Genomic DNA, 16620 nt, shown 5'->3' on the forward strand with positions numbered 1-16620 from the left:
GAGCTCAGGACTCGTCCGCAGTTTCTGCCTAAGGTTGTGTCGGCATTTCACATCAACCAGCCGATTGTGGTTCCTGTGTTGTCTGACATATCAGTTGCCTCAAAATCCTTGGATGTATGTCAAGAGAACTGCTCGTCACTGGAAATCTGATTCCCTGTTTGTTCTCTATGACGTTACGAAGATTGGGTGTCCTGCTTCAAAGCAGTCCATTGATCGTTGGATCCGGATGACTATCCAACAGGCTTACTCTTCGGCAGCCTTGCCGCTGCCGAGTTCTGTTCAGGCCCACTCCACAAGGTAGGTGGGTTCTTCCAGGGCGGTTGCCCATGGTTTCTCGGCTTTGCAGTTATGCCGAGCTGCTACTTGGTCAGGTTGGAACACTTTTGTAAAGTTTTACAGGTTCAATACCTTGGCTACTGAGGACCTTCAGTTTGGTTGCTCGGTTTTGCAGGGATCTTAGCACTCTCCCACCCATTCTGGGAGCTTTGGGACACTCCCATGGTAACTCTTACCATCCCAGTATCCCCTAGGACATGAGAGAAAATAGGAATTTAATACCTACCGGTAATTCATTTTCTCCTAGTCTGTAGGGTATACTGGGTGCCCGCCTCTGTGCTTTGAATTTTCCTGCAAGAGTTGTTTTGTGTGTTTACTGTTTGGGTCTGCCGTTGTTGTCCCTAGTTTTGTTTTTAAACACTACTTTTTATTGAAAATTTTCGAAAGTAAATGGGGTACAGAAAGAAGAAAAAGGGAAAAACATGGGGGGAGCCAGATACAGTTGTTACAACAAAAACAAAGTCCGGTTGACCTTTAACTAAAAAAATTACAATGGAATAATGAGAATTACAAACCTTAAATAGGAGAAAAGGAGCATAGATAGTTCAGTTGGCGAGCTGTGTATGGTTGAGTGGCCCATTCGTTCTCTATAAAGGTTCCAGCCGAACCACTTCATATGAATAGAGGATTGAGAAGAATATTTAGCCCCAGCAGTTTCAAACATATAATGTTTATGTATCTTATTTTGAATGACTAACATGGAAGGAATTGCCTCTGTCTTCCAAAGCTGAGCAATCGCAGCCTGTCAGGCCCGGGTGTTTTTGTGAATCCGTTAACCCGGAACCAACCACAGGTGTAGGTGCTGGGGTATGAAGAAAGCAGGGAGGACAAAGAAAGTTCCGCTTCATATATTTATTAAATAACAATTCAGTAAGGAGTTAAATGACTAGTTGTTAATCATCATTATACTGAAGTATTGCAAGAATGGCAGAAATAATATGCAAGAGAAAACTCAAAAATAAATAAAAGAAATGTTCATGGAAACATATGCAAAAGCAAGCTGAAGAATAAATGTTGGATTGTCCAAATATAAACAAGCTTTGATGCAGAACTGCAGATTGTGTTTAACTGGTTAATGCAGACATGGTGAATTAACTGTAAGAATTTGCAATGGAGTTTTGAGGGTTAACTGAGAGACTGTGATGAATTATCCTTGTAATGACAACATAGCAAATAAAAAGTACTGAATTGGGTTACTTGCGGGTTCCGGAGATCACTGTGAAACTGTAGTAGAAGACAAGGTGATGAATGGGTTAAATGCAGAGTTGAACAAACGAACAGCTGAGAGAAACAGAATCCTCCAGACTTTGAATGATAGGCAGACTGACAAGGTAACCTCATGCAGGACACTGGGAATCCAACTATTTCCAATAGGAGTGCAATTAACTGACAGCACAGCAGAGAGCCGGTGGATCTTTCAGCAGTGAAGGCTGCAGACGGACCTCTGGGAACGGAGGCGATATCTGGACCACAGGAATCACACAGGAATGCACGGAGAGAGCTCAGAGCTAGAGCACAGCTTTGATACAACAAAGCACTGGCCCAGAGTGACATAATCCCAGCCTACTTAAAGGCAGCACAAGCACGGGATTGGCTTACACCTGCCCACAGGTGTTTTCACAAGTGCTCAGTATTAGCTATTTGGTCTCCAACATGGCCACCTCCTATACAGCAGACACACCGCAGTGCCTTAGGCCATTTGGTCCCCGCACTCACAGTTCCCAGACTCTGCATTACCTGTGCCATTGATCACGCCGTGTCCCCACACGGGCGCACAGCACCGCGAGCAACCGCACTGGCAACGGATGAACCCCAGAACCCGCAAAGGTGAGAGACCGGTTCGTGACACAGCCTTGGTTGCAATCAAGGTATGTCCCATAACATATTTATCCCCAGCAGACAACTGACCCAAATAAAGATGAAATAACGCTATGGCGGGGTCTGTAGGAATATCAACCCCAATAATCTGGCTCATCATATAAAATACCGCTCTCCATAATAAGTGTAACCGCGGGCAAGCCCAAAAGATATGAAAAATATCAACTACCACCCTTACCCCCCACCCACACACACACACACATTTCCTCCAGAAGAACTTTGACGAGGAAGGTCAAATTTTGTGATGTCTTTTTGGGGTGAAATACGCTATTTGTATCAATTTGAAATACATTTCTGAGTGACTTTGTCCCTAGTTTCAAGTTTTGCATTGCGTTGCTATCCTCTTGTTATGTTGTGTGACGGTTCGTATCTCACCACTTTTTTTTCTTATCTGTTTTCCTCCTATCAAAGTATGTCCGTCTCCTCGGACACAGTTTTCCTAGACTGAGTCTGCAGGAGGGGCATAGAGGGGAGGAGCCAGCACACTGAAGAATTTTTAAAGTGCTAGGCTCCAATGGACCCCATCTATACCCCATGGTAACTCTTACCATCCCAGTATCCCCTACGGATTAGGAGAAAAGGAATTACCGGTACGTATTCAATTCCTATTTTTTTGTGCTGTGCCATCCAGGATGAGATGGCTGACAGACAGAATGTGACAAGATAGAGAGCAGAGGGAGGGAGGTCCAGGAAAGAGAGGTAAATGTGTGCATCATTGGCATAGAGGTAGAGTGAAGGACATGATAAGCTTGGTGAGGAAAGACGTGTAGAGGCAGACACGTGTGTGTCACTGCCAATATCCCCAGTGTATTCTACTTACTGTTTTCACAAGACCTATATGTACTAGTGTCTACTGTTCAAGCAAAGAGTTCACACAGGACTATTGGAAAGAGTAGCATGCATCTATGTGGGGATTTCTCAAGTATATACATCCCCAAGTGCACTTATATCAATAAATGAAATATCAGTTTAATTTTTCCTCTTTCAAACAGGAGACCTAAAAAGAAAAATATAGAAATCCTGAGGTGGAGGAATGGGATCCGGTCAGGATACCGGCTGTTGAAAGACCGACGCCGGAATGCTGACACTGATCAGAATGCCAGCGCCGACATCCCAAACAGGATCACAATGCCAGTGTCGGCATCCTGACAGCCAGGATCCCAATCGAGTGACTGCCGGAATGTCGGAGAGGTAGGCTGCGGGAGGAGGATAGGGTTAGGCTGCGGGAAGAGGGGGTTAGGTTTAAGCTGCGCAGGTGGGTAAGGGTTAGACTGCGGAGGGAGAGCGGTTAGGCTGCAGTAAGGGGGTGAGGGGTAGCTTGCATTTCAGCCCCAACCTGGAGGCACTGTACTAGGCGATAGTCAGGTCTCCGTAGAGTGAAAAAGGTGAGCGCCATCCCTAGGAAATAGGGATACATAAGTAAACTACTGTAATATCTCAATGAATATATCAATGATCTTTGTAAACCTTAAAATTAAAATAGCCTAATAATCTTTCCCCCATAGAGACAAATCCAATACATACATAGTGTACCTTTCTTTCCCTTCCGGCAGCCCTTTGATCCCTCTACATTCCCTATTCACTCTTCCCCTATCCATTGTGTTTCAGCCTGCCTCCCCCTTCTCCTTTCCTCTCTGTTTGTCTTCACTGTTTTAATTGCTTTTTCAATCCCATTAATTCTAAGCTCAGGTACTTAGAGGAACAATAAATCAGAGAGGAATAGTCATAGCTGTGTGCTCAGGCAGATAGCCATGTACAGCTGGTCATGACTTATAGCCATGTCCAAATAACACGTACAACTGGATAGCTAACATTTGCTGTATCCAACTAGAGAATGGTGGTTTACCTGGCAAATGGCAGTATATGACAAGGCTGTTCATAATAGGCGAGTTCATCACATAGAAAAGCTGCAGATGATACTGACAGTTTGGAAAATATAAAACTGCATGATACTGACGGATAGCCTTGTAAAATTGACTAACAGCTGCATACAACTTATACACAGCTATGAATAACCTGGAAGCAGATGTGCTTGGATAGAAGACAGCTGATTATAACCTAAAGCCAGCTGTCTTTCTAACCTACTGAATTTAGCATTTTACTTAGACATCTCTGTATAATCTACAGTCAATGCAAATAATTTGTGCCTCACAGACAGGGGTCATGGGTTCGATTCCAACCGAGGCTATCATGTGAAGTCTGTATGTTTGCATGAGTTTCCTCTGGGTACTCAGGTTTCCTCTAACAAACCCCACCTAAAAAGCCATACTGGCAGGTTAATTGGCTTCTGGCACAATTAACCCTAGTGCATACCTCCCAACATGACCCTCTCCAGGAGGGACAAAATGCTCTGTCCCTGGACTTCCCTCTTAATGTATGATTGCCAGCACCTGTGCAGAAACACCTTTCTTATCCATTAACCTGTTCAAAACAGGTGTCTGCAATCATAAATTAAGAGGAAAGTACAGGAGCAGAGCATTGTGTCCCTCCTGGAGAGGGTCATGTTGGGAGGTATGCTAGTGTGCATGTGTGTACATAATACATATGATAAGGAATAGATGGTAAACTCCTCTGGGGCACGAACAGACGTGAATGACTTAATATCAGTAAAGTGCTGCAGAATGTGTACACTACATAACAAACTGTTAATAAAATAAATATACCCATAGATAGCAGTGTCTACAGACAGGAATTCACCACTCAAAGTTAGCTCAGCTTTGTACAATCTGCAATACAGATAGCATACCTCCTAATATTGGTGACAGTGGATTTGGGACCACTCGGCACACACGCCCAAAAAGGGTGTGGGGCCTAATCAAAAGGGAGTGGTGCCTCGAAGCACACCCGATGTCATTACTGTGTATATATGCTGTGAGCACCATAGCAGAACAGTGTCCCCCCACCCAACCCACGTGTGAGACAGTCCCAGAAATATGGAACTGCCCCGCTGAAAGCAGAACAGTTTGGGAGTATGAGATAGTGGAGCATACTTGCCTACCTGACCCTCTCCATGAGGGAGAAAATGCTCTGTTCCTGGACTTTCCTGGTAATGTATGATTGCCATCACCTGTGGTGAGCTAGTTAATTGATAAGAAAGGTGTTTCACCACAGGTGACGGCAATCATACATTACCAGGAAAGTCCAGGAACAGAGCATTTTCTCCCTCATGCAGAGGGTCAGGTAGGCAAGTATGTAGTGGAGTATAGTCTACAACTTGGACCATCCATTAGACAACCTACTGTAGATCAGTGATGGGGAACCTTGGCACTCCAGCTGTTGTTGAACTACACATCCCAGCATGTGGGGCCCACATTACCCTAACATGTAATTATATATTGGTCTTTTAGCCATACAGAGGTACAGTATGAAGGGTACACAAATCAGAATGCTGCGATGGGGGTAGATTTAATGAAGCTTTTAAAAATGAAAAGTAGTGGTGTAGCCCATAATAATCAGACTCTAGCTATCATTCTCTATTGCGCCCTAGGAAATTATCTGATTGGTTGTTTTCCGCCACAGCACCACATTTAATTTTAGATTTAGTAAGTCTACCCCATGGAGTCTTAAGGGGGGTACTCACGGAGAGATCCATGCTTAAAATCTAAGCAATCTGACTAGATTGCTTGGATTTTAAGCACAGATCACTCGTGTGTGCCCCCCACAGCGATAGCGATGCACGGCCCAGCGCATCGCTATCGCCGGTGCACGATTGGCCTGCAGGCTCAATCTAGCATGTCGCTCATTTCACCCACTGGGTGAAATGAGCCCCTTCCTTCCCCGCATCGCTCAGCACACATCTCTCCCGTGTATATGGCCCTTTAACCCGGCACTGATTTTACAGGCAGTTGTGTATAATCTATAGACAGCAATTTGCAGATAGCTACTGTGTCTAATCTAGAAACCGGAATTTGCAACTCATAGATAGTTTTGTACAGTATGATCTACAGACAGGAACTTGCTATATACAGATAGCTGTGTGTATAATCTATAGACAACAATGTGTAATTTGCAGATAGCTGTATATAATAGACAGAAATAACTGACAACTCGCAGATAGCTATGTATAAACTACATACACCTCATTGATAGCGGTGTATAATATACAGAAATAATTGACATCTCGCAGGTAACTATGCAGGAACGGATTTGGGCCACTTGGAAAGTCAGAAAGTTGCCGCTTAGCTGGTCCTTCCCCCTGCCAGGCTGTCTTACACACCCTGATGGGGCAACTCACACTGCCTGTCGGCCCGGGGTGATCCATACCATTGCCAGACCGGCTTCTGCAGTTCAGTGATTTGCGTTGTACTTTGGATTGCAAACCGGAAGTGGTCATCTACTCCCGGGTAGCGGGCACTTAAGGGAGCCGTTAGCCGGGAGATGGTGTCTGGACATACTTGCCTACCTGACCCTCTCCATGTGGGAGAAAATGCTCTGTTCCTGGACTTTCCTGGTAATGTATGATTGCCATCAGCTGTGGTGAGCTAGTTAATTGATAAGAAAGGTGTTTCACCACAGGTGATGGCAATCATACATTACCAGGAAAGTCCAGGAACAGAGCATTTTCTCCCTCATGGAGAGGGTCAAGTCGGCAAGTATGAGTCTGGACCACCAGGCAGCGCTTGGATCATGCATGCCCTGTGCAATGTTCCTGCTGCGTCTGCTTCCTCTACTGCATACGGTGAAGTAAATTTACTAAGGTGGGAGTTTTTTTTAGAACATAGCAACCAATCAGATTCTACTTAACATTTATCTTGCTGCTTCTAACAGATAATAGAATCTAATTGGTTGCTAAGGCCAGCATGACCAGTTCTAAAAAAAACTCCCACCTTAGTAAATTTACCCCGGTAAGAGAAAACTTATGTTTCAGTCACATGAGGAGATATTTAGTGCTGCTCTGAAAACATCCCTGCTGCTCCATACTCTTTGCACCCGCTCGTCAGACCTACTTATTCATCCCGACTGCTCCCTATATACTACCTACTCATTACAACTCCATAAAATCTGTACCCACTCATAAGCCCTACCTACTATTCTTACAGTCTGTACTTGGCACAGCCCTATCTAGTCATCCCTACTGCTCCCTACTCTATGTACCTACTGCTTTATGCTGCCTGCATCAAATAACACCCCCCCCACACACACACACACACATATTACCTGCTATTCCTGCTCCCTATAGCCGCCTCTCATGCTCCTAGTCCCTGATGTTCCTTTCTGTGCTCTGTGCTACTACTACTACTACTACTACTGCTACTACTACTACTACTACTACTACTACTACTACTACTACAGTGTCCTCTCCTGGGGTGGGGTAACTGAGCCAGCACTATGTTTGTGTGCCTGGAAGGGTTACACCTGTATGGTACAGCACTATAAATGCTCTGTTGCTCCAGCTGGTGCCTCCCTGCAGGTAGGGATGATATTATCTTGGAGGATGTACAACACTCATCTTTGCTGACTGTGATGATGAGTCTTTATAAACACCCAGAAGTGTTTTATTAGTCCCACACTTGCATCAAATAGTAAAAAATAAAAAAGTTTTGGGGGTTTTCAGTTGCTATTTGTTTGTTCCATTTTCCATTTTCTGTTTTATCAGGGTCAATGTGTTAGTTTTTTTTCCCTGTGGGGGTCAATAAGTTTTTTTACCTGTGAAGGACAATCGTCGGGATGTAATGGAGTCCAAGGTGCGGGATGCCGTCTGATCTCGGATGTTTTTTTTAAAGGGGAAAACACAAAGCAAAACCATGCCTTGCAAGTGATTGCCCCTTTAAAAAAAAAACATCCGAGATTGGACAGCATCCCACACCTCCGGCGTTCTTGAACTCCATTACATACCGCCAAATGTGCTTTATTTTTTCCTGTGGGAGTTGATGTGTTTTATTTTTTCCTGTGTGGGCCAATGTGTTTTACATTTTTCTGTAGGGGACAATGTGTTTTATTTTTTTCCCGTAGGGGACGTGTTTTATTTTTTCCCACAGACGCTAATGTGTTTTATACTTCCTTTGGGGGCCAATGTGTATGGTTTTTTATTTCTGTGACAGACAATGTGTTTTATTTTTTTCTTATGCAGTGTTTTTCGTCTGCACTATGCATGGATCCTGATGGTGTTCATACATAGTCACAGTGCAGAATCAAATGCACGCACCAAAAAGTGTTTTAGAAATGTATTGGGTGGTTACAGGGGTTTGACAATACAGACGCAGATGTAGCGTAACTTGGGCAGATTGCTGAAAGTGTTTGCGTACAGAGATGCTGAATCGCTCATATTCGAGGCCAAACTAAGACGGATGATCTGCATATGGCTGATGCTAGATGAAATGGTGCAATCAATAGTGTCATCTAATGACGCACAAAGCATGATTGCAACATCTGTAAACACACATCTGCAGAGTCGTTGCACATTCGTACACATGGGTGTACACCATCAAAATGCTTTGTAGCTGCATCAGCATAAAGTCACAGGTGCAAGGAAGGCCGCAACTGCATTCAATTCAGAATCAGGTCCTATGAGGAAGGATCCCCCTCCGCTCCTCAACAGACCCCACACTCTCAACAGATACCCGCCTCAGACTGCTTCCAGAAAATTTCCCGGGCTAGTTTTCCATCTCAATCAGTCCCTTAGCTATGTACGTATAATCTATATCTCATAGATAGCCATGTATAATACACAGATAGCTATGCATAATCTACAACTCATATACGCGTAGCTGTGTATTATGTACAATTTGCAGATAACTGTTTATATTCCACAGACGATAATTTGCTACTCACAAATATGTGTGTATAATCTACGAAAAAATTTACAGCCTGTACATAGTGGTGTATAATACACCACTGTAGTCCTCCTGTAAAAGACAGTGGGAGGTCATTCCGAGTTGATCGCTCGCTAGCAGTTTTTAGCAGCCGTGCAAACGCATAGTTGCCGCCCACGGGGGAGTGTATTTTCGCTTTGCAGGAGTGCAGCAGAGCGCCTGCTAACACATTTTGTGCAAAACAAGACCAGCCCTGTAGTTACTTATCCTGTGCGATGATTGCTGCGATGAGTGACACGGTTATGACGTCAGATACCCGCCCAGCTAGCGCCCGGCCACTCCTGCGTTTTTCCAAACACTCCCAGAAAACGGTCAGTTGACACTCGTAAACGCCCTCTTTCTATCAATCTCCTTGCGTTCGGCTGTGCGATTTGAATCGTCGCTAGAACCAGTGCAAAACCACAATGGACTTTGTACCTGTACGACGTGCGTGCGCACTGCGGTGCATACGCATGTGCAGATTAGCAGTTTTTTTCACTGATCGCTACGCAGCGATCAACTCGGAATGACCTCCAATTTTACTTAACAGCACTCAAGCGTAAACGCTATCAACTCGGCACCCACACCCCTGGGGTATGCGGCACGTCATTTTTAAAAAAAATTACTATTATTTTTAACTATTTCTTAACTTTTACAGATAGAAGCATGCACAGATATTGCTGATCTGTGCTTACTTCAGGCAAATTTGCACCTTGTGATGATAATCGCATTGCAATGTGGAAGTTTATATACAAAAAAACTTGCATAGACTCGCATAATGTAATAGCCTCAAACTCACAAATTTGCAGGCTATTTAATTTGCGAGTTGCTGGACAAATTCACACCTTCTAATTGTGTGAGGAGGTGCAAGTTTGTCCTGCAGAAAAAACTCGCACCCTATTACATTTAGCTCTTGGTCTTTTCAAGACCCTTGTTGGTAGGAGAGTGGGTATTGGTCAAAAGGGTATGAGCATGTGGAGTACATACATCCAGGGGTTAAAGTGGTCCAGAACGGGTCAGAACTGCGTTCCGACACTTCTAATTGAACCAGTTCCGCCTCCGCCCGGTCACCAACAAGTAAACACTTCAGGTCCCCTGTAAAGTTGGAAGCAGCAAAAGCAGTTGCAAGTCAATCTCTGCTTGTGGGAAAGGCTTCAGAGCCAATCACGGCTCGTGGACTGCCAGCCAATAAGAAGCTGCCAAGTGGCAGCTTTTCATTGGTTGACGGCCCGCGATCCGTGATTGCTTCAAAAGAGCAGCCCCTTCTTTTGAATAGCAGGCTGCAGCACTGCCAGGCAGCCGATCCGTGGAGCGTGAGTCAGGACTGTCTGGCGACTGCTGCCAACAGCCGCGACCTGATGCTCCAGGCCCCGACGACGGAGGGGGGATGATGAGAGAAGAAGGGGGTGAGACGGCAGGGGGATGATGAGAGAAGAAAGGGGTGAGACGGCAGGGGGATGATGAGAGAAGAATGGGGTGAGACGGCAGGGGGATGATGAGAGAAGAAGGGGGTGAGACGGCAGGGGAATGATGAGAGAAGCAGGGGTGAGACGGCAGGGGGGATGATGAGAGAAGCAGGGGGTGAGACGGCAGGGGGGATGATGAGAGAAGCAGGGGGTGAGACGGCAGGGGGGATGATGAGGGAAGCAGGCGGTGAGACGGCAGGGGGGATGATGAGGGAAGCAGGGGATGAGACGCCAGGGGGGATGATGAGGGAAGCAGGGGGTGAGACGGGAGGGGGGATGATGAGAAAAGCAGGGGGTGAGACGTCAGTGGGGATGATGAGAGAAGCAGGGGGTGAAACGGCAGAGGGATGATGAGAGATAGGGGGTGAGACGACAGGGGGGTGATGAGAGATAGGGGGTGAGACGGCAGTGGGATGATGAGAGATGCAGGGGGTGAGACGGCAGGGGGATGATGAGAGAAGAAGGGGGTGAGACGGCAGGGGGATGATGAGAGAAGAAAGGGGTGAGACGGCAGGGGGATGATGAGAGAAGAATGGGGTGAGACGGCAGGGGGATGATGAGAGAAGAAGGGGGTGAGACGGCAGGGGAATGATGAGAGAAGAAGGGGGTGAGACGGCAGGGGGATGATGAGAGAAGAAGGGGGTGAGACGGCATGGGGATGATGAGAGATAGGGGGTGAGACGGCAGGGGGATGATGAGAGATGCAGGGGGTGAGACGGCAGGGGGATGATGAGAGATAGGGGGTGAGACGGCAGGGGGATGATGAGAGATGCAGGGGGTGAGACGGCAGAGGGATGATGAGAGAAGCAGTGGGAGAGATAGGTGGGAGGAATGATGAGAAAAGCAGGGGGTGAGACGGCAGGGGGAATGATGAGAGAAGCAGGGGGTAAGATTGGGAGGGAGTGGTGAGAGAGGAGCAGGGGGTGAGATTGGGGTGGGGGTGGTGAGAGAAGCAGGGTGTGAGATGGGAGAGTAAGAGAAGCTGGGGTTGAGATGGGCGAATGAGAGGAGCATAGGGTGAGATGGGGGAGTGATAAGAGCAACGGTTGAGATGGGGGTGAGATGGGAGAGTGACAGGAGCAGGGGGTGAGATGGGGGAGTGAGAGGAGCAGGGGGTGAGATGGGGGAGTGAGAGGATCAGGGGGTGAGATGGGGGAGTGAGAGGATCAGGGGGTGAGATGGGAGAGTGAGAGGGAGTGGAGCATAGGGTGAGATGGGAGAGTGAGAGGAGCATAGGGTGAGATGGGAGAGTGAGAGGAGCATAGGGTGAGATGGGGAGTGATAAGAGCATCGGTTGAGATGGGGGTGAGATGGGAGAGTGACAGGAGCAGGGGGTGAGATGAGGGAGTGAGAGGATCAGGGGGTGAGATGGGAGAGTGAGAGGATCAGAGGGTGAGATGGGAGAGTGAGAGGAGCAGGGGGTGAGATGGGGGAGTGAGAGGAGCAGGGGGTGAGATGGGGGAATGAGAGGTGCAGGGGGTGAGATGGGGGAATGAGAGGTGCAGGGGGTGAGATGAGTGAGAGGAGCAGGGGGTGAGATGGGAGAGAGAGGAGCAGGGGGTGAGATGGGAGAGAGAGGAGCAGGGGGTGAGATGGAGTGAGAGGAGCAGGGGGTGAGATGGGGGAGTGAGAGGATCAGGGTGTGAGATGGGAGAGTGAGAGGAGCAGGGGGTGAGATGGGAGAGTGAGAGGAGCAGGGGGTAAGATGGGAGAGTAAGAGGTGCAGGGGGTGAGATGGGAGAGTGAGAGGATCAGGGGGTGAGATGGGAGAGTGAGAGGATCAGGGGGTGAGATGAGAGAGTGAGAGGAGCAGGGGGTGAGATGGGGGAATGAGAGGTGCAGGGGGTGAGATGGGGGAATGAGAGGTGCAGGGGGTGACATGAGAGTGAGAGGAGCAGGGGGTGAGATGGGAGAGAGAGGAGCAGGGGGTGAGATGGGAGAGAGAGGAGCAGGGGGTGAGATGGAGTGAGAGGAGCAGGGGGTGAGATGGGGGAGTGAGAGGATCAGGGTGTGAGATGGGAGAGTGAGAGGAGCAGGGGGTGAGATGGGAGAGTGAGAGGAGCAGGGGGTAAGATGGGAGAGTAAGAGGTGCAGGGGGTGAGATGGGGGAATGAGAGGTGCAGGGGGTGAGATGGGAGAGTAAGAGGTGCAGGGGGTGAGATGGGGGAATGAGAGGTGCAGGGGGTGAGATGGGAGAGTAAGAGGTGCAGGGGGTGAGATGGGGGAATGAGAGGTGCAGGGGGTGAGATGGAGGAGTTAGAGGTGCAAGGGTGAGATGGGAGAGTGAGAGGTGCATGGGGTGAGATGGGGGAATGAGAGGTGCAGGGGGTGAGATGGGGGAATGAGAGGTGCAGGGGGTGAGATGGGAGAGTAAGAGGTGCAGGGGGTGAGATGGGGGAATGAGAGGTGCAGGGGGTGAGATGGAGGAGTTAGAGGTGCAAGGGTGAGATGGGAGAGTGAGAGGTGCATGGGGTGAGATGGGGGAATGAGAGGTGCAGGGGGTGAGATGGGAGAGTGAGAGGTGCACGGGGTGAGATGGGAGAGAGAGGAGCAGGGGGTGAGATGGAGTGAGAGGAGCAGGGGGTGAGATGGGGGAGTGAGAGGATCAGGGTGTGAGATGGGAGAGTGAGAGGAGCAGGGGGTGAGATGGGAGAGTGAGAGGAGCAGGGGGTAAGATGGGAGAGTGAGAGGAGCAGGGGGTGAGATGGGGGAATGAGAGGTGCAGGGGGTGAGATGGGAGAGTAAGAGGTGCAGGGGGTGAGATGGGGGAATGAGAGGTGCAGGGGGTGAGATGGGAGAGTAAGAGGTGCAGGGGGTGAGATGGGGGAATGAGAGGTGCAGGGGGTGAGATGGAGGAGTTAGAGGTGCAAGGGTGAGATGGCAGAGTGAGAGGTGCATGGGGTGAGATGGGGGAATGAGAGGTGCAGGGGGTGAGATGGGGGAATGAGAGGTGCAGGGGGTGAGATGGGAGAGTAAGAGGTGCAGGGGGTGAGATGGGGGAATGAGAGGTGCAGGGGGTGAGATGGAGGAGTTAGAGGTGCAAGGGTGAGATGGGAGAGTGAGAGGTGCATGGGGTGAGATGGGGGAATGAGAGGTGCAGGGGGTGAGATGGGAGAGTGAGAGGTGCACGGGGTGAGATGGGAGAGAGAGGAGCAGAGGGTGAGATGGAGTGAGAGGAGCAGGGGGTGAGATGGGGGAGTGAGAGGATCAGGGTGTGAGATGGGAGAGTGAGAGGAGCAGGGGGTGAGATGGGAGAGTGAGAGGAGCAGGGGGTAAGATGGGAGAGTAAGAGGTGCAGGGGGTGAGATGGGAGAGTGAGAGGATCAGGGGGTGAGATGGGAGAGTGAGAGGATCAGGGGGTGAGATGAGAGAGTGAGAGGAGCAGGGGGTGAGATGGGGGAATGAGAGGTGCAGGGGGTGAGATGGGGGAATGAGAGGTGCAGGGGGTGAGATGAGAGTGAGAGGAGCAGGGGGTGAGATGGGAGAGAGAGGAGCAGGGGGTGAGATGGAGTGAGAGGAGCAGGGGGTGAGATGGGGGAGTGAGAGGATCAGGGTGTGAGATGGGAGAGTGAGAGGAGCAGGGGGTGAGATGGGAGAGTGAGAGGAGCAGGGGGTAAGATGGGAGAGTAAGAGGTGCAGGGGGTGAGATGGGGGAATGAGAGGTGCAGGGGGTGAGATGGGAGAGTAAGAGGTGCAGGGGGTGAGATGGGGGAATGAGAGGTGCAGGGGGTGAGATGGGAGAGTAAGAGGTGCAGGGGGTGAGATGGGGGAATGAGAGGTGCAGGGGGTGAGATGGAGGAGTTAGAGGTGCAAGGGTGAGATGGGAGAGTGAGAGGTGCATGGGGTGAGATGGGGGAATGAGAGGTGCAGGGGGTGAGATGGGAGAGTGAGAGGTGCACGGGGTGAGATGGGGGAGTGAGAGGAGCAGGGGGTGAGATGGGGGAGTAAGAATCACAGGGGTGAGATAGAAGCAGAGGCTGAAAGGGTAGCAGGAAGTGAGAGGTGTAGGGGGTAAGTAAAGGAGAGAAAGATTCAGGTGGCCACGCCCCTTTCTAGTGAGGCTACACCCCTTTTTTGCAGTGCGCATCTTTGTCGCGCAGGTTATGAGTTCCCCAACCTCTCCAGGACCACTTTAAGCCCTGCATAAATCTTAAGATAGCATCATCAACATTTCCTCTCAGCAGTAGCCATAATCGCAACCATGGTACACTGAAGACAAATGGGTAGACTGCAGCATATAATTGTATTTTATGACAAGAAAAATTTTGTTGATATCAACGCAGCTGTAACTCTCCAATCAGCTTTACTATGGCGTGGTTATACCCTCAAGTTATAAAATGATTGCCAAAACATGTTAAGGTTTTTACTAGAGATGTGCACCGGACATTTTTCGGGTTTTGTGTTTTGGTTTCGGATTCGGTTCCGCGGCCGTGTTTTGGATTCGGACGCGTTTTGGCAAAACCTCCCTGAAATTTTTTTGTCGGATTCGGGTGTGTTTTGGATTCGGGTGTTTTTAAAAAAAACAACAACCTCAAAAACAGCTTAAATCATAGAATTTGGGGGTCATTTTGATTCCATAGTATTATTAACCTCAATAACCATAATTTACACTCATTTCCAGTCTATTCTGAACACCTCACACCTCACAATATTATTTTTAGTCCTAAAATTTGCACCAAGGTCGCTGGATGACTAAGCTAAGCGACCCAAGTGGGCGGCACAAACACCTGGCCCATCTAGGAGTGGCACTGCAGTGTCAGACAAGATGGCATTTAAAAAAAATTAGCCCCAAACATCACATGATGCAGAGATAAATAAATTAAAAAAAGAGGTGCAAGATGGAATTGTCCTTGGGCCCTCCCACCCACCCATATGTTGTATAAACAGGACATGCACACTTTAACAAACCCATCATTTCAGCTACAGGGTCTGCCACACGACTGTGGCTGAAATGACTGGTTGGTTTGGGCCCCCACCAAAAAAGAAGCAATCAATCTCTCCTTGCACAAACTGTCTCTACAGGCAAGATGTCCACATCCTCCTCATCGTCCGATTTATCACCCCTTTCACTGTGTACATCCCCCTCCTCACAGAGTATTATTAATTTGTCCCCACTGGAATCCACCATCTCAGGTCCCTTTGTACTTTCTGGAGGCAATTGCTGGTGAATGTCTCCACGGAGGAATTGATTATAATTAATTTTGATGAACATCATCTTCTCCACATTTTCTGGAAGTAACCTCGTACGCCGATTGTTGACAAGGTGACCGGCTGCACTAAACACTCTTTCGGAGTACCCACTGGAGGGGTGGCAACTTAGGTAAAATAAAGCAAGTTTGTGCAAGGGCATCCAAATTGCCTCTTTTTCCTGCCAGTATACGTACGGACTGTCTGACGTGCCTACTTGGATGCGGTCACTCATATAATCCTCCACCATTCTTTCAATGGTGACAGAATCATATGCAGTGACAGTAGACAACATGTCAGTAATCGTTGGCAGGTCCTTCAGTCTGGACCAGATGTCAGCACTCGCTCCAGACTGCCCTGCATCACCGCCAGCGGGTGGGCTCGGAATTCTTAGCTTTTTCCTCGCAGCCCCAGTTGCGGGAGAATGTGAAGGAGGAGCTGTTGATGGGTCACAATCCGCTTGACTTGACAAGAGTCTCACCAGCAGGTGTTTGAACATGTGCAGACTTGTGTCTGCCAGAAAGAGAGATACAACGTAGGCTTTAAACCTAGGATCGAGCACGGTGGCCAAAATGTAGTGCTCTGATTTCAACAGATTGACCACCCGTGAATCCTGGTTAAGCGAATTAAGGGCTCCATCCACAAGTCCCACATGCCTAGCGGAATCGCTCCGTTTTAGCTCCTCCTTCAATCTCTCCAGCTGCTTCTGCAAAAGCCTGATGAGGGGAATGACCTGACTCAGGCTGGCAGTGTCTGAACTGACTTCACGTATGGCAAGTTCAAAGGGTTGCAGAACCTTGCACAACGTTGAAATCATTCTCCACTGCGCTTGAGTCAGGTGCATTCCCCCTCCTTTGCCTATATTGTAGGCAGATGTATAGGCTTGAATGGCCTTTTGCTGCTCCTCCATCCTCTGAAGCATACAGAGGGGGGTTGAATTCCACCTCGTTACCACCTCTTGC

The 16620-nt window shown here is 48.5% G+C and overlaps 1 protein-coding gene and 1 long non-coding RNA gene across 7 annotated transcripts in view; one reads left to right on the top strand and one right to left on the bottom strand.

Annotated features, from left to right (window-relative positions):
* The window catches only part of LOC134969168 (ADP-ribose glycohydrolase MACROD2-like), a 260404-nt gene that overhangs the window by 169138 nt on the left and 74646 nt on the right, over positions 1-16620 (bottom strand). The gene's annotated exons all lie outside the window — the stretch shown is intronic.
* The window catches only part of LOC134969170 (uncharacterized), a 94889-nt gene that overhangs the window by 7492 nt on the left and 70777 nt on the right, over positions 1-16620 (top strand). For all 4 annotated transcript variants that reach the window (XR_010189423.1, XR_010189422.1, XR_010189421.1 and 1 more), the window contains exon 2: positions 3207-3405. This is a non-coding gene — a long non-coding RNA (uncharacterized LOC134969170). The remainder of the gene's footprint in view (positions 1-3206; positions 3406-16620) is intronic.

Source organism: Pseudophryne corroboree, chromosome 11 (genome assembly GCF_028390025.1).
Source record: "Pseudophryne corroboree isolate aPseCor3 chromosome 11, aPseCor3.hap2, whole genome shotgun sequence".
NCBI lineage: Eukaryota > Metazoa > Chordata > Amphibia > Anura > Myobatrachidae > Pseudophryne > Pseudophryne corroboree.